The 22,071-nt window shown below is 39.9% G+C and overlaps 1 long non-coding RNA gene across 1 annotated transcript; it reads left to right on the top strand.

Annotated features, from left to right (window-relative positions):
* The first annotated feature begins 5,270 nt into the window (after positions 1-5,270).
* LOC147578565 (uncharacterized) lies at positions 5,271-9,313 on the top strand. The gene is made up of 2 exons (XR_015254308.1): positions 5,271-5,413; positions 9,108-9,313. It is a non-coding gene; the product is annotated as an uncharacterized LOC147578565 (long non-coding RNA).
* The last annotated feature ends 12,758 nt before the right edge of the window (positions 9,314-22,071 follow it).

Below are 22,071 nucleotides of genomic sequence, written 5' to 3'. Positions count from 1 at the left end.
CTTTGTAGCAATGTGGATGGAACTGGAGAGTGTGATGCTAAGTGAAATAAGCCATACAGAGAAAGACAGATACCATATGTTTTCACTCTTATGTGGATCCTGAGAAACTTAACAGAAACCCATGGGGGAGGGGAAGGAAAAAAAAAAGAGGTTAGAGTGGGAGAGAGCCAAAGCATAAGAGACTCTTAAAAACTGAGAACAAACTGAGGGTTGATGGGGGGTGGGAGGGAGGGGAGGGTGGGTGGGTGATGGGTATTGAGGAGGGCACCTTTTGGGATGAGCACTGGGTGTTGTATGGAAACCATTTTGACAATAAATTTCATATATTGAAAAAAAAAAAAAAACCTTGCCATTTCCTAAGTAATGAGAACACCAGGAACATCTCTTGTTCTAATTTTTGGTCTTTGACCCTACTTCCTGACACAGAGCTTTTGAAACCCTTGTGATTTCCTGGATGATAGGAGTGTCTTTTGTTTTAATGAGATGACTCTGGGTGGTCTACTGGATGAGGGCTGGTCCCCAGAAAGACCAAGATGTGATTAGAAGCAGAATGCTCTAGAAAGGGGAGGGGCAGGAAATGAAGTTAATAACTGATCATACCTATGTGATGAAGCCTCCATAAAAACCCTAAATGTACAGGGTTTGGAGAACTTCCAGGTTGCTGAACGCATCCATGTCCAAGAAAGGTGATGCACCCCAACTCCATTGGGATAGAAGCTCCTGTGCCTGGGACCCTCCCAGAACTTGCCCTATGTGATCTCTTCATCTGGCTATTAATCTGTATCCTTTATTATATTCTTTAATAAACCGGTAAACATGTTTCCTGAGTTCTGTGAGCTACTTTAGCAAATAATTGAATCCAAGGGGGAGGAGACCATGAGAACCTCTGGTAGGTAACCAAGTTGGATGGAAGTTGTGGATAACTGGAGGACTAATTATGATTGGCATCTAAAGTGAGAGGGCAGTCTAATGAGACTAAGCCCTTAATCTGTGGGATCCGATGCTATCTCCATGTAGACAGTATCAGAATTAAGTTGTAGGGCACCCAGCTGGTGTTGCAGATTGCTTGGTGTGGAGAAAAATCCCACACATTTGATGCCCAGAAGGGTCAGAAATGAAATGTTCTATGTGAAAGTAAAAGAAATACAGAAGACTGAACTAAGGGGGTAAATTTTAAAATTGTAGAGTAGGTAAAAAAAAAATAAAGATAAGAAGCTAGAAATAAACTTTAACAGCTATTTAAAAAATTAAGTGGCTAAAACTCACAAACTAAGACAGTTTAATTAAGAAACCAAGAAGAAATATGAATCTACAAAGATACATTTAAAATATTAGAATACAAAAAGATAGAATTTAATGATTTAAGAAGGCTATCCTAGATTTTATGCACAATAAGAAACTGAGAGAAGTTGTTTTAGTAACTGACACTATTTCATTCAAGGTGAAATGCATCAGAAAGGATAAAGAGAAGCAAACTATGCAAGTAAAAAGAGTAACTGATCAAGAAGATAAAATGATCATGAAATACATGTATAAACATATATAGAAAGCAACAGCTGACAAGGCAATAGAGAGAAATAGATAAATTAATTCTATTTGTAGTATAGCCCCCTTCTCGGAAACTCAAATAGAAAAATCAATTCATAACTGATAATATTAATATAATTACAATGAACACAAACTAATAGAAATATCTAGACCTTTGCAGCCCAGAAAGGATATACATTTTTTATTACATGTGAGACATTCACAAAAATCTTCTATGACCTAGATTACACACACACACACACACACACACACACACACACAAACCCACCTCAATAAATTCCAAAGAATCAACATCATGCAAATTATTCTCTCTGACCATAATGAAGTAGAATTAGAAATCAACATCAGGTTGAGAGACAAATCTCACAAGTCTGGAAATTTTTAGTTTTTTTCAAGTTTATTTATTTTTGAGAGAGAGAGAGAGAGACAGAGCGTGAGCAGGGGAGGGGCAGAGAGAGAGGAAGACACAGAATCCAAGGCAGGTTCCAGGATCTGAGCTGCCAGCACAGAGCCCAACGTGGGGCTTGAACCCATGAACCATGAGATCATGAGCTGAGCCGAAGTCAGATGCTTAACCGACGGAGCCACCGAAGCACCCCACGAGTCTGGAAATTTAAAAGTATAATATTCAGTTAAAGACAAAATTAGGAGAATAATCACAAAATATTTAGGACAGATGACATGAAAGTAACATATGTGAAAATTTGTGCAACACAACAAGCAATACCTAAAGACCAATGTACAGCTCTAAGTATATTTTACTGAAGACATGAGACAGGGGCACCCGAGTGGCTCAGTTGGTTAGGTGTCCGACTTCAGCTCAGGTCATGATCTCACGGTTCGTGGGTTTGAGCCCCATATCGGGCTCTGTGCTGACAGCTCAGAGCCTGGAGCCCACTTCAGATTCTGTGTCTCCCTTGCTCTCTGCTTCTCCCCGGCTCACATTCTCTCTTTCTCAAAACTGAATAAACATTAAAAAAATTAAGAAAAAAGAAAATGCAAGAGAAATAAGCTAGGAAATAAGAGATTACAAAAGGCCAACACATTCAGCAAAGAAAACAAGGAGGGAAGTAATAAGCATAAGGGCAAAAAAATCCATTAATAAAACCAAAAATATTGGGGATTATTAATGGAACCAAAGATAATCCTAATAGACCTCTGGCAGAATTTAAGAGAAAAGCCAACAAACCAACCCAGAGAGAGAAAATACATAGAAACAAAATGAATAATAAAAAGGGAGAAGTAATTATAGACACAGAAAATGTTAAGAAATAATAAACCAACATTATGAATGATGGTGCAGCAATAATAACCTTCAAAACCTGGATGAAATTGACAAATATTCAAAACATAAAGTCTCAGAAATCTGAATAGATTAATAACCATTAAATAAATTGAATTGGGAATGAAAACTTCAACAAAACAAAACAAAAACCCAGGCCTGAACAGTTTTAGAGATGAGTTCAATCAAATTTTCAAAAAAGAAATAATTCGTATTTTATATGAATTATTCCAGAAAACAGAAGGAATGCAAACTGTGGGAACTACTATTAAATAACCTTGAAACCAAATCAAATAAGGACAGACTAAGAAAAGGTAGTAATAGACAATTTCTCTTATGAACCCACAGGGCTAAAGATATTCAGTGAAAGTCATTTATATTGCTATGTTGTTTCATCTTAACAGATTTTTTTAATGTAATATAAATATATGGGCGCTATACTGAAAACCCAGTGAAAACACAAACCAATCTGCCTTGTTTTCTATTTTATCTGCAGCACCTGTAACAGAACCCAAGTTTATATGCCCAACATGCTGTAAAACCAATCTCTGAGACATGGGGGATGCAGCAAGGAATATGTTTATTTATGAAACGCAGCCTAACAAGTAGACGGGAGTGCAAGCCTCCCGGAAGAAGGAGAGTCAAGGAAATGCTGATTTTGCTCATCCTGGCTTCCTATCGGCCCACCATCCTGTCCTACCTTTCCAATGACTTCTTCAGGCAGCTTTGATAGGACTCCTTCATCCTGATGTAATAGCACTGCTTGAAAAGCACAAGCTTACTCTGGCCCTACCTTTATATCCATCTGTCCAGGTGTTTTATTATTTTTTTTTTTAATTTTTTTTTCAACGTTTATTTATTTTTGGGACAGAGAGAGACAGAGCATGAACGGGGGAGGGGCAGAGAGAGAGGGAGACACAGAATCGGAAACAGGCTCCAGGCTCTGAGCCATCAGCCCAGAGCCCGACGCGGGGCTCGAACTCACGGACCGCGAGATCGTGACCTGGCTGAAGTCGGACGCTTAACCGACTGCGCCACCCAGGCGCCCCTGTCCAGGTGTTTTAAAGGCAAAAGAGAAAAGGTCTGAGTAAGAAGTTGCAGCTGCACTTAGTATTCTTGTTAACCCTTTGGTTACCGGTTTCACACCTAGAACAGTTCCCGATGCTTTGTAAGCACACAATATATACTGATAGAACGGAAAAGTGAATTCCTAAGGCCCACACTTGTCTGTGTAGCATGAATTGATCCCATAGTCTTCAAACCTGTCTGTGGTAGGCAGGATAATCGCCACTCAAGGATGTCGACAGGCACAAAGGGGAATTAAGGTTGCGCATGGAATCAGCTGTTAGTCAGCTGATTTTAAAATAGGAAGATTATCCTGGATTATCTAGATGGGCCTAATGTAATCACAGGGGACTTAAAGAGGAAGGAGGCAGAAGAAAAAGAACTAGAGAGAGGTGGTGGCATAAAAAGGATTTGGCTTAATGTTGACAGCTGAAGATGGAAGAATGGGGCCATGAGCCAAGGAAAGAGGCCTGCCTCTAGAACCTGGAAATGGATCCTCCTCTAGAGGCTCCAGAAAGGAATGAACCCTGCTGACATGTTGTTCTTAGCACAGTGAGATCCTGTGGGACCTCTGATCTCCAAAGCTATAGGATAATAAATGTGTGTTGTTTTAAGCCACGAATTTTTGGTAATTTTTTTTCTAGCAGCAATGGAAAACTAAAACCCTTTCCTAATTGCCATCACTTACACTTAAAATTTTAGTTTCCTTTTATATCTATGATTTTCCTTCTTTTTGCTGCAACCATATCCATACATATCATTTTAAAAATTCTATTTTCCTTCACTACTGCCCACATTTGTTTTCTTGTTGAAATCTTTTCTGCTGTGGAACTTGGGCAAGTGACTTAATTCTTTGAGCCTCTGTTTCTATAACTTCAGGTTAATGATACCTCCTGAGTATGTTGTTAGAACATTAGAGCTAATGTTTTAAAGTACCTGCTGCAGAGAAGATTTTTAACAATCATTAATATTATTCTATACATACTGAATGCTGTTATGGGGGAACATAGTTTGGAAGATGGAAAGATAAGGAAGCCTACTTCACATTATTGTGACAGGCCCTAAAATGGCTTTAGAATAATTTCATAGTATTTAGTTTGAACACTTACACAAGAATTAGTTTTTATTCTGTGATCAGAGTCCAAATATTATTGGGGTTTGTTTTGTTTTGTTTTGATGTAGGCTACGTGTTTGGGCTACTATATCAAAGTACCATAGGCTGGGTGGCCTATAAACAACAGATTTATTTTTCACAGTTCTAGAGGCTGGGAAGTCCAAGACCAAGATGCCAAGAGCCTGCTTCTTCATTGTGAAGTCACTAATCTCATTAGTGAGGGCTCCACGCTCCTGACCTAATCACCTCCCAGCGGCCCCCCCTCATATACCATCACTGGGGAATTGGTTTCAACGTATTAGGTAGAAGCTAGACACAGCAGTGGAAGGAATGCCCCAAGGCAGAGTTCCAAGTCCTTGAAGGGGAACGATAGAGACATGAGCTGGAGGCCAGGACGGTTACAAGTAAGCTACACTTTAAAAGCCAGGGTGCTCACTATCTTGAACTTGTGGCTTCCAAGACCTTGGGCCTGACAGAGCAAGAGCTACAGGTGCAGTGCATGCCCTCTCCTCTTTCACCTCTGCCCCAGGGTAGCCCCTAGACTCTTTGTAATGCATATGCATTGGGGAGCCTAGGTGGCTCAGTTGGTGGCTCCTTTGGTGACTTTGGCTCAGGCCATGATCTCACCACCCCTGAGTTCAAGCCCTGCATCAGGCTCTGTGCCAACAGCTCAGAGCCTGGAGCCTGCTTTGAATTCTGTGTCTCCCTCTCTTTCTCTGCACCTCCCCTGCTCGTGTTCTGTCTCTGTCTCTCTCTCTCAAAAATAAAATAGAAAACATTAAAAAAAATTTATAATGCATATGCATTGTGGATACACCCCACTCTCCACTCTGCCCCATGGAGAAAGGCTTCCATGACAGTTTGGTAAAAACCTTGTCAGGTCAACCCCTCATTCCCAACCTGTGGGAGGAGTTTCCCAAATGATTGGAAAACAGCCTCCATTAGAGACCACTCCACTGGACCTCACAGTTCCTCCCAGAGAGACCCAATTATATCCAATCCCCAAACAACCTAGGGGCAAGTTACACTTGGTTGGCTTATTCTGAGCTCAGATCCCCATGTAAATCTTCTTGTGGAGAATCCAAGGACCAGGACCTCCATTCACACAAAGCAGACTCACCGGTAATGAACATGATTTTTGGGTGGTGGGGGGAGGCACAAACATCCAGTCTATGGCACTCCAAGATCACACAAAGTGGGTCATCAAGGGGCACATGGGTGACTCAGTCAAGTGACTCTTGATTTTGACTTAAGTACTAATCTCACGGTTCCTGGGTTCAAGCCCCAAGTTGGGCTCCACACTAACAGTATGGAGCCTTCTTGGGATTCCATCTCTCTTCCTTTCCCTCTACCCCTCCCCTCCTCGTGCGTTCTCTCCTTCTCTCAAAATACATAAATAAACTTAAAAAAAAAAAAAAAGATGTGTCATCTATTTGTCTTTGTTAGGCCCTGGTATTGGGCACTTTACGGGATGTTTTTTCTTGGTGAATGGGGAAGTATGTTTCTCCTTTATAATCTTATGAAATAGGGGCACCTGGGTGGCTCAGTCAGTTAAGTGTCTGATTTCAGTTCGGGTCATGATCTCACAGCTTGTGAGTTTGAGCCCCGTATCAGGCTCTGTGCTGACAGCTCGGAGCCTGGAGCCTGCTTCAGATTCTGTGTCTCCCTGTCTCTCTGCCCCCCTCTCAAAAATAAATAAACATTAAAAAATTTTTTTTTTTTAATTTTTTTTTTTCAACGTTTATTTATTTTTGGGACAGAGAGAGACAGAGCATGAACGGGGGAGGGGCAGAGAGAGAGGGAGACACAGAATCGGAAACAGGCTCCAGGCTCTGAGCCATCAGCCCAGAGCCTGACGCGGGGCTCGAACTCACAGACCGCGAGATCGTGACCTGACTGAAGTCGGACGCTTAACCAACTGCGCCACCCAGGCGCCCCTAAAAATTTTTTTTAAAAAGCTTATGAAACCACCCTGGTTACACGACCTTGAAAGAAGAGATCTTCCTTTAGTTTTCTTTCTAACTAGCCTTATGTGAGTTATTTTCAGAGCCAGGCAACAAAAATATTTCTTCTAGAGGCAGTCATTACAGTGGAAAATTTGAGATTTGAATCATAGGCGAAAGAACTAGATAAAGTTCTAGATATCACCTCCAAATTTGTCATTAAAAAAGTTGGGACTTCCTTAAGAGAGTTGGTATTTGAGGGGCACAGTAGGTTAAGTGTCCAACTTTGGCTCAGGTCATGATTTTTGTGGTTCTTGGGTTCAAGCCCCACACTGGGCTCTGTGCTGATAGCTCAGAACCTGGAGCCTGCTTTGGATTCTGTGTCTCCCTCTCTCTCTGCCCCTCCGCAACTCACACTCTGTCTCTCTCTCTCTCTCAAAAATAAAATAAACGTTAAAAATTTTTTTTAAAAAAAGAGAGAATTGGTGGTTAAGACAGATTGCACCCATAACGTTTACACGTTTCTAGACTCCAGTTTGGGGGAAGGGAAACCAATCTTTTTTCAAGGGAAGGGGTAAATCTTATGTCTGAGTTTGGAGGCAAAAACCTGCCACTACAAATTGGCCTTGGCTAGAAACAATGCTGTCGGTTGTGCCCTCACAGTGTGATATTGAGTGATATACAGGAAGAGAATCTGGGCTATACTTCATAGTTTACTGTTGGGTAAATGAGGCATTCGACATGCAGAATTATTGTTGGGAACTCTTCTCAGTTGGAAGCCATTACCAAGGCCCCAGTACCAAAGAGAAAGCATGTTGATTCTCTTTCCTTTGACAGCTAATAACTTGTAATAATCATTACATGGGCTACTTGGTCCTGCTGGGTCCCAGCTTGTGACCTTCTTTCTGATCAAAGTTACCCTCACGGGCAGGCTATGGTTAAATAAACTCTTTAATCTTTGTCTCTGTGAAGTTCTGTTATGCTGGTCCAAGAGATTGAATTGGCAGTCTATAACTTCCTTCTTAAACACAAAAGTGCGATTTAAGAACAACTTTTTGCTTTGAGGTTTATTATAGATTCATGGGAAGTTGCAAAGACAATACAGAGAGGTTTCCTCTATCCACCCTGTGTCCCTAAAGGGTTACATCTTACATAATTATAGTACCATATGAAAACAAGGAAATTTAACAATGGAAATTGTGTATGTGTGTATACATTTATGTCATTTTATTAGTTAAATTAAAAAAAATTTTTTTTAACGTTTATTTATTTTTGAGAGACAGAGAGAGACAGAACATGAGCGGGGAAGGGGCAGAGGGAGAGGGAGACAAAGAATATGAAACAGGCTCCAGGCTCTGAGCTGTCGGCACAGAGCCCAATGCAGGGCTCAAACTCACGGGCTGTGAGATCATGACCTGAGCCAAAGTCGGACGCTTAACTGACTGAGCCACCCAGGGGTCCCTTATCATTTAAAATTTTTAAAATCGTGGTAAAATGTACATAACACAAAATTTACCATCGTAACGATTTTTAGGTGTACACTTCAGTAGTGTTAAGTGTATTCACATTGTTGTGCAACTAATTCCCAGAACTGCTTCATCTTGCAAACTGAAACCTTATACCCATTAGACACCAACTCCTCATTCCTCCTTCTCCTCAGCCCCTAGCACCCACCCTTGTACTTTTTGTTTCTATGAACTTCACAGCGGCCTCATATATGTAGAATACATTATTTGTCTTTTTGTGACTGTTTTAATTCACTTAGCATAATGTCCCCAAGTTTCATCCATGTTGTAGCATATATCAGAATTTCTTTCCTTTTTAGGGCTGAATAACATTCCATTGTATGTATATGCAGCATTTTGTGGATCAACTCATTGATCAATGGACACTTGGGTTGCTTCTACCTTTTGGCTATTGTGAATAATGCTGCTATGAATATGGGCACACAAATATCTCTTTGGGACCTTGATTTCAATTATTTTGGGTGTTGTTAGAGGCTGAATTGTGTCCCCCTCAAGTTCATATGTTGAAGTTCTAACCCCCAGTATCTCAGAATATGACTGTACTTGAAGAGAAGGCCTTTTAACAGGTGACTAAGAAAAATGAGGCCATTAGGGTGAGCCTTAATCCAATCTGACTGGATTCCTTTTAGAAAGGAAATTTGGACACACTGAGAGACACCACAGGAGCGTGAATATACAGAGAGACAAACATGTGAAGAAGCAGCAACAGGAAGACCATCTGTCGTCCAAGAAGAAAGGCCTCAGAAGAAACCAAACTCACCTCCACCTTGATCTTGGACTTCTAGCTTCCAGAACTGTAAGCAAATAAAATAAATTTCTGTTGTTTAAGACACCAGTCTGTGGTGTTTTGTTATGGCAGCCCCAGAAAACTTTTACAGGTATATACTCGGAAGTGGAATTGCTCGATCATATGATGATTCCATTTTATTTTTTTTAAGTAACGGTCATACTCTTTTCTATATCAGCTGCACCATTTATATTCCTACCAACAATGTACAAGGTTTCCAATTTCTCCACATCCCTGTCAACATTTGTTATTTTCTGTTTTTATTTTTATTTGTGCTAGAGTAGCCATCTTAATAGATATGATGAGGCATCTTATTGTGGTTTTGATTTGCATTTCCCTAATTAGTGATGTTGAGCATCTTTTCATGTGCTTGTTGGCCATTTGTATACTTCTTTGGAAAAATGTCTATTCAAGTCCTTTGCCCATTTTAATCAGGTGGTGTTTTTGTTGTTGTTGAGTTGTCGGTTCCTTCCTTATTTTTTAAAAGTCCTTTTTTTAGACCTAAATCCTCAGAAAACCAAAGGCCATCAGGAAAAAAGGGTTTCAAGGAACCTAATTTTGGAAAGAGTGGGCAATACAGATACATAGGGTAACTATAAAATTTATTGTCCAAACCAAGACATATTTGAAATGGGGGTCCTAAAAGTTACAATTACATGTTTCATTGAAATTTTTATCTATTGACCAACAAATTCATTTTATTATATTGGTGGACCTATAAAATAGTTCTATTCAAAAACAATTTTAAAAAAGTAATCTTACCAGCCCAAGAAAATCGTGGTTGATATTTTTGTGCATTTACTTCCAGAATGTCTCTGTTTAATTTTTAAAATCATATTTGTCATTAAATTCTACATGCATAGTTTATGCAGGCTTTTTTATTATAAAAAGTATTTTCTATGACACTAAAACTTGTAAAAGTTTTTAGAATTTTCATTCAGAAAAAAATCTTTTTAAAAATAAAAACCTAGAGGGGCGCCTGGGTGGCTCAGTCAGTTAAGCGTCCGACTTCGGCTCAGGTCATGATCTCACGGTCCGTGAGTTCGAGCCCCGCGTCGGGCTCTGTGCTGACAGTGCAGAGCCTGGAGCCTGTTTCAGATTCTGTGTCTCCCTCTCTCTCTCTCTGACCCTCCCCAACTCATGCTCTGTCTCTCTCTGTCTCAAAAATAAATAAACGTTAAAAAAAATTAAAAATAAAAACCCAGAAAAATTATAAACATTTTTTCTACAATAAAATATGTATCTAAATACTTTAAAATAAAACAAATTTAAAAATGTCTTCATATTGGTTATATGCACATTAAAAAATCCATCAGAATAATTATTTTTGGCATATATTTGTGTACATTAATCAGTTTGTTAAACATCTCTCTTTCTAAAATTGTGTCACTGGCATTTTCTGAAGTGTGTATTTTTTAGTATGGTCTCATAATTTTTTTTTTCACTTAAAATTGCCTACAGTATTCTTTGAAGTTGCAGATTATTTACGATTATTAACATCTTCAATTGCTTCTCTTTGATAGACCATAATATGTATATTTTAAGTTTATTTATTTATTTGGAGAGAGAGAGAGAGAGCCCACATGAGTGGGGGAGGGGCAGAGAGAGTGAGAGAGAGAAGCCCAACAGAACCGCAGAGCCTGACGTGGGACTCGAACCCACAAACTGTGAGATCATGACCTGAGCCGAAACCGAGAGTCAGATGCTTAACGGACTGAGCTAACCAGGCGCCCCTTCAGGTACAATGTTCTTAACAACTAACTTTCAAGTCTATGCTGATGCCTCTTCAGCAGACTTAAACCTTCTGGGGTTTTGTTTTGTTTTGTTTTTTAACATTCTGGTTTTCATGTTGAAAGACTGAATGTACAAACAGACAATGGCCAGACCACATATGACAATAGAGCTCTCACCCAGAACCTCTGCAGCCATTGGTTCAATCGGCCCAGAAGTGTCAGGACCTAGTCAATGGCTCCGGCTTCCGTATTTTTGTCTCAGTTTCCAACTCAGGACCAGAGAAAGCCAAACATGCTTCCCAAGAGAAACAAGCTCTGCTTCGAGTGAGCCTGCCTCCATCTTGCCCGTGCCAACAGCTTTCCATCTAAGCATATCTGAGATTTCTTTCAATATAGCACTTTTCTACTCCCCTGTCTGCCTTTGAGTCAGTTCCTGCCAAACACAAGTGATGGTGGCTCTCTTGCTAAACCAAGCTCTGGATAAATAGCTTCTGTTCTCATTTGGATGGTCCTCATTTACTTCCACAATGTGGTTATTGATTTCATGATGGATGAAATCGCCCATGGTGGATGATAAATGTTGATAAACATTTTGTTCAAGTTATATATTTTTCATCAAATTTCCGGAGAAACGGAAAATCCTATTTCATGTTTTGACTCCTCACCAAGTCTCAGTGCCGAGCCCACATTGGGAGCCTGCTTGGGATTCTCTCTCTCTCTCCCTCTGCTTCTCTCCTCTGCCCATGCTCTCTCTCTCTAAAACAGAACAAGACAAAGTACAACACTGGTTTTCTAAGGCTCTTGCCTTGTTTAGATTTTTGCCAAGGGAAAAACATAAGAGGAAAAACCCACTATGTTGAAACATCAGTACTTTTGTTTCACTAACACGGTATCAAAACAAAACCCACTTGTACTGGCAGAATTGTTCAGATTTCTGCTGCTGGTGATAGACAACAGATGCCACTTGCTTGACATGAACCACTCCTGGCTGTGGCCTCAGCACAGAACACACATTCCCTGTCAATTCTTGTTTGTGTAAGAATGCCGTCAATAGAGTGTACAGGCATACACTTGTTCCCAGGGAGTTTCCATACTATCTTTATATTCTCAGTTACGACGGCTTTATTTAAAATTCATACTGGCTCTTTTGTGATATTTTCCTTCTGCTCCCCAAGAGTGAGATTGATAGGGGGTGACCTTTTTATCTCAATTGGCTCATTAGGCAACAAGTTCATATGTCAATGAGAATAGAAAGTGCGTTTGTTTAGAGAGAAGGGCTGAGAGAAGCATTTTATAATTTACAAACTGGACTTCTCCAATTCACACGTTTTCTCCTTCCTTTCTTTTTTATTTTTTTATGTTTGTTTATTTTTGAGACAAAGAGAAACAGAGCATGAGTGGGGGAGGGGCAGAGAGACAGGGAGACCCAGAATCCAAAGCAGGCTCCAGGTTCTGAACTGTCAGCCCAGGGCCCTATGTGGGGCTTGAACCCACCAACTGTGACATCACGACCTGAGCTGAAGTCAGACGCTTAACTGACCAAGCCACCCAGGTGCCCCAGTTCTTCTCCTTTCAAGTTAAGTATGTTAGAGGAGTCTGGTTCTCATACTGGTTTAATCCAGGATTTAATTGGGATGGGAGTTGGTTATTCCAAAGTCAGATCCATTTAGTACCAATTGAAACAGCTGAAGTTGTCCAGCCATTGTGCTGACCTGAGTCTAAATTTAGAATGATACCTTTAGTCACCCACTCTTTTAAATTTTTTGTTTAACGCTTTTTTATTTTTGAGAGAGAGAGAGGGACAGCATGAGCAGGGGAGGGGCAGAGAGACAGGGAGACACAGAGCCCGAAGCAGGCTCCAGGCTCCGAGCTGTCAACAGAGCCCCATGCAGGGCTCGAACCCACACATCGCGAGATCATGACCTGAGCCGAAGTCAGATGCTGAACCGACTGAGCCACCCAGGCGCCCCCTTTAGTCACCCACTGTTATTAAAGTAGTAGCCAGATGAAGTACAGTATGATGGAGAACCCAAAGAAAAGGCTAGAGGCAGGCCATAATTAAGGAATGGTCCCATTTAAAATGTGGTTTGTTCCCACTTTCTTTAGAGGTGTATGCCTCACTGAATGAGTCTACCCAGGGATCGATGCTTACTGATGACCCCCATCCCAGATTGTTACCTATTTGATTTTCCCATTTAATGAGCAGATTTGGTCACTTTTGTGGAAATGGAAAATCCTTTTCACAAAAAAGTTTTCAAACATACTTATTTGGTTTTAATGTAATGAAAAAAAAATTTGAAGTTATTTTCTACAGATACTTTCATTTTCTTCTGTCTGCAATCTCCAAGGGGAGCTGTATTCATCTATTCATTCATTCAATAAATATTTCTTGGGGTCCCTGGGTGGCTCAGTTTGCTAAGCAGCCGATTTCAGCTCAGATCATGATGTCACAGTTTGTGAGTTCAAGCCCCGCGTCAGGCTCTGTGCTGAAACCTCGGAGCCTGGGGCCTGCTTTGGATTCTGTGTCTCCCTCTCTCTCTCTGCTCTTCCCCAGCTTGTGCTCTCTCTCTCAAAAATAAAATAAACATTAAAAAATTAAAAAAATATATTTCTTGCATACCTACAACATGCCAAGCACTGGTTTAGGTGAAGATGATAGATTTGTGAATCATTTTAGATGTCTCAACTCTAGCAACTATTACATTCTATGTTATTTAGCGAGAGGTTTTTTACTTCCTCTGCATTTGCATTTTGCAACTCACCTCCTCCTGCTAGGTCAATCCATCGTGGTAGGATGAATAATGGCCCTCCAAAGATGTCCTCGTCCTAATCCCTGGAATCTGTGAATGTTACTTCATGTGACAAAGAGATTTTGCAGATTGATTATATTAGAAATCTTAAAATGGGGAGATTATCCTGGATTATCTGGGAGCGCCCTAAATGTAATCACAGTTTTCTAATAAAAGCAAGGAGGGAGATTTGACTATGCAAGAGGAGAAGGCAGTGTGACTACAGAAGCAGAGAGTAGAGAGGTGTGGCCATGAGTCAAGGAATGCAGGCGGCCATCAGAAACTGGTAGAGGCAAGAGATGGATTTCTCCCCTGCAGCCTCCAAAAGAAACCCACTCTGCCAATACCTTGATTTTAGCCCTGTAGGTCTCATTTTGGACTTCTGGCCCTCCAGAACTGTAAGGGAATGAATATCCATTGTTTTAAGCCACTAAGTTTATGGTAATTCATTAGAGCACCAATAGGCAATTCATACAGCTACAGGCCTACGGTTTTGACAATTCATAATTGTAACTTATAGAAGTAGAGTTTAGGATGTCTCTAAAATCATCAGTGTTGTCCATAAATTAGCAGCTTTGCAAATTTCCCCCACTGGCTAGAAAAAAGAAAAATTCTCTCTTATGGTTCCCCCAAATCTATTGAGAAGACAGTGTAATGTGAGATAGTACTTTGGAGATAGATAAGCTCTCCCAGAATTGTCAAATTTAAAGCATGGATAATAACACTCACATAGATTTGTTGTCAGGATTTGTCCCAGATGCTAACAAATTAAAAATAAAGCGTCTAAATGAATAATATAAGGGGTTCTAACAATGCTAGCTGTAGGCATTTTCATCAGTGTAGCGAGACTATTTGTGGAAAAACATCTTTTTCACTGAACAAAATAAGTTTAGAATGTTCCACTAAATATCATTAACTGTGTTTGGTAAGACTGTGAGGAATTTAGAAAATGAGTTTGAACTCTCGGGGCTGATCCTACAAACCTGAACATTACTGATCTAAAAAGCCATGCTGGGAGAGCTCCCAGCCCTGCTGTCCTCCCATGCATTCAGATGCCCTGTAGCCGCCTAGTTAGGTGATCATTTGTATTTATCCCAATTTGCATCTAAATTTTGTACCCAGGAAGCTAAAAGTAAACCAAGAAATCACTACCTACAAACCAGCAATAGTGTATGTAACTGGGACTATGTGTACTCAGAAGAGGTTAATTCTCTGGCATGATATCATAGTTGGACCAGGAAAGTGATGTTTATATAATCACAAACTATGCAACTAAAAGTCTCATCTACTGTGTCTCTTTGCTACTTATTTTCAATTTGCTTTCCTGTTGCTTTATTACATACAGCAAGAGGAGGGCATTTCTTTGGGATCTTGAGTTCTTATTTTCTCAGTCTTTCTCTCCCTCTTTTCCTCCCTCCATCTCTCCAAGCTAAGAGCTTCTGGTATGTACGGAGAAAAGGACACAAGGAAGAAAGATTTCTTCGTGCATTCTTGCCAACCACATGGATGTTTCTCAGTATAATCCTAGGACCCCATCCCCTGGAAATGCCATGATGAGACCCTCACATCTCCGTGTTTGGACAGTGTCTGGATAAGGCGCTACCCCGTGAACGTTCCACAGTGAACTGGGCTATTGAAACCCCAGGGCCTATGTGCTTAACATATTCTAGCAGGATTGAAATAGGCAGGCTGCCAATATTTTTAAGAAACTGATTTAGGGATTCTGGTGACCAAAGGTTTGGTATATTGCTTTGACACTGCCTCTGAAAATATTTCTTCCTCCACCTCTTGATAAGAAATTAGAGACTTGGAGGTCAAGAATGATAAATCTTCTGTCACAAATCTGTCATAAATCTGTCATAAATCTTCTGATAAATACACTGTCACTATTTGGCAGGGCTTTCAACAGTGACAGAAAGCATTCCCTATGAACACTCTCCTGAGTGAAGACAATTGGATGAGGAAAAGCTAATCCCTAGTGGCTTTCTCAAGAGCCCGGCAATGGAAAAAACGAATCTGTGAGATCTTGAGTTCCTTGCAACCTTTAAGAACCATATATAGTTTTACTTCTATAAGCTAGAAACAAAATAGAAACCTGAAACCAGCTCTCTAAATCTTCATATAAATAAGTTCAAAATTCAGGGAGAAATCCTTTGTTCCAGAATTTGATTTGAAAACAGTTTCTACATTGTTACCACATGAAAAAAGCTGGAAATGGAAGTCAGAGTAAGTATTCAATTTTCTTTATATCCAACTTGAAGTCTCCTCCTGGAGATACAGATATTTACGCATTTTGTGAGAAGGTCATTAGAATGTATTGCACACAAAACTCAAGTCTCTTTATGCAGTTTAAAATTTATTCAGTTTCCTGTGCTCTTACAAATGTAACATTCTGGTATACAACATTCATTGAAGAGACACAATTCTTATTTTGAGGTGGCACAGATTAGACAATATTCTTCAGTGAGTAATTACTTGTTCATCAGGAAATTGAACTACAAGCTACTGTTCTGTAGAAAGTTGCTTGAAAGTCTATCCCTCATATAAGATAAAATTTAATTTTTCTATCTCAAAATGACCGTATGCCAATTTACAATATGACTATGGCCTTTACACGTCCAATTATAAGCAGAGTAATTTCACAGTGGAGGTTTTTCAAGTGAAACATTTAAAAATATATTATTTTCAGGGAAGAAGCTGTCATGGAGAAAGAATTTGCTGCTCTACGTCGCTAGGAAAATCTGTCAGGTAATCAGGAGCGTGCTTTACCACAGAATTTCCTTGTGGCTTCCACCAGCCAGGAGCATACCATCAGCCTAATTTTAGAACTTCCCTTAGAGGCATAAGCCAGGTCTAAGAGGGAAATGGAAGGTGAGTAGGAGAGGTTGAGCCATGGCTTTGAAGGGTGAAGTTCTGGTTATCTGGGCTGGCTAGAATGCTTCAAGAATACCCTTTGATGGTCTCTGGTTTAACATAGTCTCATCTTTCAGGTTTCAGGGTTCTGTCCTCCTTCCTCCCCACTTCCATATCACAGCACTGGCCTTGGGACAGAAGTCATCAAAGTGACAAAAAGCCACACATGACAGAGTGAGTCACAAGTCACCAAGCTCTAGTTGGTTTTCATTCCTTCAACTAGATTTTCTTATTGCGTCCCAAACGTCATGAGACAACAAACAAGATCCTGAGATTGGAGCAGGGACCAGGGAGTGGGGGGTTAGGCCAGCCCATGCTCATGGAGCTTTCCCAACTGTCTCAGAATTCCCTAGGGGCCAAAGGTGGTTGGTGAAATACAGATTCTTGGTCCATACTCTAGCTCTTTGGACTCAGAATCTTCAGAGGGAAGCTCAGAAATCTGTGTGTAAATAAACATCCAAGGCGATAACTCGGCCTCCGGGGATCCATCCACACACCCCCAAGGAGAATGACCCTTGCGTCACTTAGGGAGCCTAATTTTCTTTCTCAGATTCCATTTCTCTTTTATTCACTCTAGACTCCTCATTAGCACTTAATGTCAAGCATGCTGTATTTGATAGTCTCTGGAACAGTTTTCTATTTTTGAGCAACAGGCTTTGAGGGGCAGGAAATCAGGAATAAGCTTTCAACTTGAAGGGCTGTCAATGGCAGGAAGCTCCCTGGACTGCAGCTACTTCATTTCCATGTCTTTTTCAGAGTTGAACAACCTTATCTCCAGATGGGGAGTGTGTGCATTAGAAAGGATGGAAAGGCAGCCTTCTTGAACACTGGAGCTTCCAAATGTTTGCGACTCAAAAGTGGGGCTAAGGTGGCAAATAATAAATGAATCAGCAAAGGCTACTTCCTTCATCATCATCAAGATGCCATCATTTCAAGAGCAGTAATTCTAGATTCCCATGGCTTTGTCGGGGAGTCATTCCTTACAAACAAGAGGAAAATGCTTCCCACAGTACTGCCAACAACTTCGGTGTTACCATTATTTTGGCCCCCTCTCTGAAGATGGAAATGAATTTAGTAACTTACATTGCTATTTTGAAATGAAAGAGTTGTCTTCCCTTTAAAATCTAGAATTTCTACTGGGCTACTGACCTAGAACTTAAGATCTTTTGTAACGTGTTACTGTTTGATGTTGGATCCTGGGGTAGTGGCATGGGAGGAGTTTGGAGGCACACATCTCCCCATGTGCACCACACCCTTCTAGAAAAGTCTCAGATGCAATAAATACAAGAAAATATCTGGGTTTTAAGAAGTAATGGAAGCAGAACAATGATTTCCTTGGAGTGGTGGATGGGGAGGAGCAGGAAAGGGATTATCAAGGGGCAGCGCAAAGGTTTGATGGTGATGGATCTCATTGTCATGATCGCGGTGAAGGTGTGACGTGTACATATACATCAAATGTATCAAATTACTTGTTCATGTATGTAAAGTTTATGTCAGTGACACCTCAATAAGCTTGAAATGATTGAAGGAAGTTTCCAGCAACCACACCATTTCTCAAAGAACTAGATGAGGATAACTAGAGGGTGTGGGGAAGTTGGTGCCTAAAATAAAATGGTTTTAGGGGCGCCTGGGTGGCTCAGTCGGTTAAGCAGCCGACTTCGGTCCAGGAGTTTGAGCCCCGTGTCGGTCTCTGTGCTGACAGCTCAGAGCCTGGAGCCTGTTTCAGATTCTGTGACTCCCTCTCTCTCTGCCCCTCCCCCGTTCATGCTCTCTCTCTGTCTCAAAAAAAAAAAAACAAAACAAAACAAAAACAAAAACAAAAAAACACGTTAAAAAATGGTTTTAGCATTCTTCTCTAACAGTATTAAGTTGTTGCTTATCTTATTGAACTTAAAGGAAGAAGAAACAGGTGAACTCAAATAGAATTATGCCTCATTTTCTGAAAACTCAACATCCTCTCATCACAATAGCCCTAGTTTATATTTAGAAAGAAAGTATAATAGAAAAAAAATTGCAGAAAATAAAGACATTCTTGTTTTATGGTTTTTTTCCCCTATCAATCTGAAGATGCCAAGGAAACTAATACTATGTAATTACGGGGCAATTTTTAATCCACAAACATTCAATAGTGTTCCACAGAGGCTAAATACAGGGGTTTCAGGATTGATATATTACCCTGCAATTGTGCATACATATTGCATATTTTCCCCATACTCAGTTGACACAGTGCAAAAGAATAGACATGTGTATCCCTGTCCCTCACTATGTCAGGACGAGAAGGAAGAAAAAAAATGAGAGTGGTTTTGGGAAACAGAAAGATGCATGTAACAGACAGGTAACTATCATCTGTAAGTTGCCTTAATCATGGGGCTTTGTTTGCTTCAAATGTTGGGCGTGCTATTTCATCCCAATGATTTTTAAAGAACTCCTTTTTAGATCTCATTTGGAAGGAATTAAAACTAACCCCTTAAACAATTTACCATTTTCTCTAATAGCAAAGGCTGCAAGAAAGGTCTTACGATTCAGTCACATAGGTATGTTCTCACATGAGTATGCAAGGTATGTTCTCAGTTATGTATTAAAGCTAAACAAAGTCAGGTTTAACAGAATGATTCATGCAATGTACAATTTAAATGTATCAACTTTACAAAATAAATTCAGTTAAAACTTATAGGATTTAATCCTGTTTTGATAAGCAGTATTTCTACATGACTGGGAAGTCTTGAAAACAAACAACCCCCAACAAAACTTAGCTTAATCTTAGCTCCAATTACATTTTTTCCATCTTCCCCCCAAAAGAACATTTCTAGAGCACAAAATAGATTCATAATTGTTTAATTAGATACATTATATATATCCTGAACAGAATGGCTCCCATAGAAATAAACTAGTATTTTGTACACAAACTCTATTTACTGTGCCACATTCATTATATAACAACTTGAGCCAAGTGCAAACATTTATTACACCCTCTGGTGTGTGAGGAGCTCTACTCCCACAAACACTTCATTATCTAGGATGATAGGGAACAAGATTAGACAAGATGGATAATTAATTTCTGTAATAACAAATTTTTACATTAGATTAGTATTATAAAGTCATCTCCAGCCACAGCTGTAACCAGAACTAAGCAAACCGTTGATCAGTTTCTTCTTTAACCCCTGCCCTCCAAGTGCTCTTTGGGGCAGGAGCTAATGATTGATTAGTGGGACTGCTGAAAGGCACGGGGACCAGAATAATGAAGAGGAACAAAAGGTTTGGAAAATCAACAACCAGGCATCCTGTGTATTGACGACCCCTTGGTACCTCTTACTCAGAAAATAGATTTGGTAGTTTTTATGTCACATATAAATTGATAGGAAATATTAAAAGGTATCTTAAATGAGTTTTATTTTTACAACTGCCTGGAAATTATGCGGTATTTTTAAGTAACCCATGAAAAACAATGACTTAATTAAAAAAAAAAAAACAATAACAGCAAAATCTGAGAGTAAATTTGCACCCTGGGTGGCAGCATATGGGAGCAAAATAATTAGTTTCCAGTCGGCCTCTGAGTGCTGGCGTGTGCCATTGATCTGTTCAGTCTAGCCGCATCCACAGGACCATCATCACTTATTATTGCTTTCCTTAATGACCAGCTCAAAAAGATGAAGAAGCTTATGAATAAATCGCAGGGGAGGTATAAAGATATATTAAGTCTTCCTCTATTTTAGATTGTTTTAGGGAAAAACAAATAAGAAAAGTACCCTTGAAACACAAAAGGCTTATATAAAATCCTAAGAAATAAGTCAGGTTACATCAGGAATGATCTAATATTTATTCTCTCCTTTTGCATTTTAAACTAGTCTCAAAAGCCCCAAATTATGCAGATGAAAATTCCAGACTGAATGTATCTCACAATTCTAAAACCATGGATGGTATTAGTAAAAAGAAAAAAAAAAAAAAAAGTGGGGACGGGGGGAGTGAGGCCATTACATCAGCATGAACATTTAATAGGGAGATTTATGAATGAGGCATTACAGGAATATTAACTGAAATTGAATTGATCACTTGAATTGGGAGTTTAAGGATATCTGAATCTCCAAAGAGATTCTCAATGCAAGGTGTTATTATACATTGTAGTGCTTTTCAGGTTAGCTCTGATGAATATTTACCTATCTGATTTGTAGCCTGAACTTATTATCTAGTGAAGGTCCTCTCTGGTGGTTATTCTTCTTCTCAGTTACAGCCTGAATGCTAGGTTACAGCAGTCACTTCCCTGGTGGGTCCTGAGTCCTCTTGCAGCTGCATGAACGGATACATCCACAGTCACACCTCATCTTCCTACTTCTCTACTTGCAGTGTATTTGCTTTGCAGAATTCTCTTCTTATTTTTAGGCTAAATATTTTGAGACTATTCAGGAAAGTGCTAGTAAGTACAGACCAGAACCACTTTAAATGGTATTTAAAGCTTTACCAACTGTGGGTGAACAGACTCCTATGGGAAAGACAACCGAATTCTAATTACGTTTTAATTAAAATGAAAGGCATGTAGCTCGGGATGTTGATAAAAAGACGTCAAGATGAATGCGTAGCAAAAGAATCAATAACAAGGGAAGAATTTTACTATCTCGACGCAAGCCACCTATAGATTTAAAATGGGAATGAAAGGCATTGAGAATCCTAGGGAGGGTGTTGCTTCAGTGGGATGCATACATCTGGTGATGGATTAGGGAGTTTGAGAAGGAAATTACACTTTTTATGTTTATTTATTTTTTGAGAGCGAGCGCATGCGCACAAGTTGGGGAGGGGCAGAGAAAGGGAAACAAACTGAAGCAGGCTCCAGGTTCTGAGCTGTCAGCATAGAGCCCTACAAGGGGTTCGAACTCATGGACCGCGAGATCATGACCTGAGCCGAAGTATGACCTGGCTCATAACCACCTGAGCCACCCAGGCGCCCTTGAGAAGGAAATTTCACTTAAAACCATAGGGTACACAGGATACAGGCACTCAGATGGAAGGAGGGATTTCAGAACTAAAACATGGCTCCACCTAGTGGAGACTCCAGAGTGTTTCCTTCTGCTCTCCGTGGCAGTTCTGGTTTGAGAGTGGATTATGGAGAATGCTCTGCTGAGGAGAAAGAACACTACAATCAATACCTCATAACAAAATGTAAAATGTCAATAACCTTGTTATCAGAGTTTAAAGTAACACTTAAAATCCGATGGTAAGACTCTAAGAATAAAATATATGTAATTTTATAATTCTCTAGGAAAATCTCTAAAGAGATTTTTTTTTTTTTTAAACATACAGGCATTTATATAGTCATCTACGTGCAGAAACTCAGGAACACTGATGCAAGTTTCTTACAAAAGCCTCTGAATACTGGAAA

This window comes from Puma concolor, chromosome C1 (assembly GCF_028749965.1).
Source record: "Puma concolor isolate L17-30 chromosome C1, mPumCon1.1.hap2, whole genome shotgun sequence".
NCBI classification, from domain to species: domain Eukaryota; kingdom Metazoa; phylum Chordata; class Mammalia; order Carnivora; family Felidae; genus Puma; species Puma concolor.
This window is presented reverse-complemented; position numbering and strand designations above follow the sequence as displayed.